General features: G+C 38.3%; 1 pseudogene; it reads right to left on the bottom strand.

Annotated features, from left to right (window-relative positions):
• Positions 1 to 2,095: 2,095 nt before the first annotated feature.
• LOC129084092 (60S ribosomal protein L9-like) lies at positions 2,096 to 2,680 on the bottom strand (annotated as a pseudogene).
• Between the last annotated feature and the right edge of the window lie 212 nt (positions 2,681 to 2,892).

The raw sequence follows: 2,892 nt of genomic DNA, 5'->3' as shown, positions 1-2,892 counted from the left end.
ATTCTAATAATAACAGACATGAGTACATACCACTCTTTAGCACGGTAAATGACATGAATTGTCCTGGTTTTACAGATGGGGAAATGAGATACAGGGTAATCTCAACAAAACTTCAGAGCCCAAATTAGAATACTGGTCTCTGATTCTTTGTTTTTTTTCTTGCCAGGATAAGAAAAAAATGCTCATAACACAAAATGCAATGTTCACCTTTTGTGAAATTGAAATTGACCATTTGTTCTTTCATGACTCTTCCCTTTGGGCCACAACTCTAGCTCTAATGACCAATTCTTTATACTGTGTGTGTTAAGTCAGAGGCAGGGTCCCTTCCAATCTCTTCCCCATATTCAGCTTAATATCTTGAAAATTCATTCAGACACACTATCTCAGACACTGGGCAAACTATGGTTCCTTCTTGGTCTCACTCAGCCTTACCATTTCTCAAGCCAAATTGCTCTGACATTCTATTTAGACTAATCTAATAAATTAAACTTGGCTCAATTATGAATGAATAATGACAAAATTATATAGTTATTCCTTTCAGAAAAATACATCCTTTTTCTAGAGTTCCCAACCCTTCGATCTAAAGAGTCAGTTATTTTAAGGAGTCCCTACACTGAGCCAATTCTTTTTTAGGTGAAACTTTTAGTGCTTAAGCAAAGTTTGGCATCACCTTTCAGATATATAACTTTCAACTTCACTAAACTTTAGGCTGAAAGTGGAGTTTACACACTGATCTTTTCCTTAGTCTTCAATGATCTTTTCTGAAGCTCATTCAATATTATAACTGAAGACCCATACTGACAAGGGAGACCCATGTTAGGCAATGTGGAAGCTGCACTGCCTTTTAGAATCCCACAATTATGAGATAGTGCAGGTACCTTAGAAGTAAAATAAGAACTATCATAAAAAAGATGCAGATACTGTGCCACTAGCTATCAGAAGGGAGAGAAATTATTTTTATATTATAAACGCAGGCAAAGTTATGGAGTAGGTGATTCTTAGACATCCTATTATCTCAAAAGGACACTGTGATTTATATATACTAAACTGAAGTACTCATGTTAGTACACACGAGTCTCTATAACAAAATACCATAAACTGAATAGCTTTTAAACAACAAACATTTATTTCTCACACTTCTGCAGGCTAGGAAGTCCAAGATCAAGGTGCCAGCAAATTCAGCACTTCCTGGTTCTTTGGCAGCTGTTTTCTCCCAGTGTCCTCACATGGGAGAGGACAAGGGAGCTCTCAGGGGTCTCTTTTATAAGGACACTCGTCCTACTCCTGAGGACACTGCCTCATGAATAATCACCTTCCATAGATCCCACCTTTTAATGCCACCATATTGGTGATTAAGTTATAACATAATTTTGGGGGAGATACAAACTGTCAGTCATTTAATAGCAGTGCTATTTTATGTCAAAAATATTTTTGCAAAATGAAATAACATTTTCTTTTTAAATATTTTATATGTATTTAAGCAATAAATACATATTAATAATTATTAAAGAAACTATTTTGTTTTAATTCAGTTTTAGAGTTTCAGATGATGTGTTGCAGCCTATCTAGGCCGGGCTGGTCCACTTGAGACTCAGGTAGACGAAAATGTGTGGCGCCGTGGGGATGCCTGACATGCTTTCATTCAAGGGAGCCACGCAGGCCACAAGCCTGCGTCTATGTCTGTGCACCACTCTGAGTCCCCTTCCTTCTTAAGTACTGGGAGGAACAAAGCTGAGTACAAGCCAAATTGTTAGGTAACATGGCATGAGCTGCACATGCGAGCCAACTTCATGCTATGGAAACCATTTATCGGACCCAGACTCAAGGCTGTGAGACCCAGTGTCAAGCCTATGAGAACACCATCTTATCAGACCCCTTCCAAGTTGTGAGAAACTGTTTCCCTTAGTTACCCAGACACCTGGGCGAGGAAACCAGACTGCCTCCGCTTACCCTACAGATATATTTATTATTTATTTGTTTGTTTGTTTGTTTATTATTTTCAATACACGGCTTTTATTTCAACTTTAAAACAGCGCAAATAAGTCTGAGAAATCGTTCGGCATCTTGCTGTTTCTATAGCCGGAGAACTTAGATTTTATTCATCAACCTGCTGAACTGTTCTTTTTTCAGTAATATAGATACCATCCAAAAAGTTTCTATACCCTTGTTTTCAACTGTTGTGGCTTGCGGAATCAAAGCAGCTGAATATGATACAAGTTCAATGTTGTTTCCTTCAAGAATCAACTCATCTTTCGGGGCTTGAAATATTGAACAAGCAATGCCTGACCTAACTTGAACCCTGCGGATATATTTTTTCACCCAAGAAATATCTGATTTCAACGAGAGAACCATTCACCCGAATAATGACGTTGATGGGGACATGAGCACACACAGACCTCATGCTGTAATGGGAGTCCAGTGTGACACCCTTGCTCATGCTCTGTGCCTGACTGCAGAGGGTGTGAACGGTGGCCAGCTCTCTTCTATCTCCCCACTGTTTGTTACCCTGGAGCTTCTTCTTTTTCTTTCCAAGGAGACTGAGTTCTACAGTGACGGGATTGTAGTTCCCTGTTGAGTGCCTTTGGGGCCGTTCACAATAACTATGTGTCTCTTCAGAGTGATGTTGACTCTTGAAATTTTCTGGAATGTCAACAGTCAGTTTGCTGAGAATGGCCTTCATCCTCTCAGTAAATGCAACAAGAGAGCTAGAGTTTCAGATGCTATTTAAATAAAACATTTAGCAGAAAAATTATATCTGTCTATATGAAATTACAACAGTAAACAGGGCAACATCTACTAATACCTAGGTTTGCTTCTATAATTTTTAATAGAGGATCATATGCTATATTTAAGTGTGTTTATCTGCACATATATATTTACCTATATTATTAA

This window comes from Pteronotus mesoamericanus, unplaced genomic scaffold (genome assembly GCF_021234165.1).
Source record: "Pteronotus mesoamericanus isolate MK-2021 breed Mesoamerican mustached bat unplaced genomic scaffold, CSHL_Meso_final contig_130, whole genome shotgun sequence".
Classification (NCBI taxonomy): Eukaryota; Metazoa; Chordata; class Mammalia; order Chiroptera; family Mormoopidae; genus Pteronotus; species Pteronotus mesoamericanus.
Note: the sequence above shows the minus strand (reverse complement) of the source record. Positions and strands in the feature narration are given on the sequence as shown.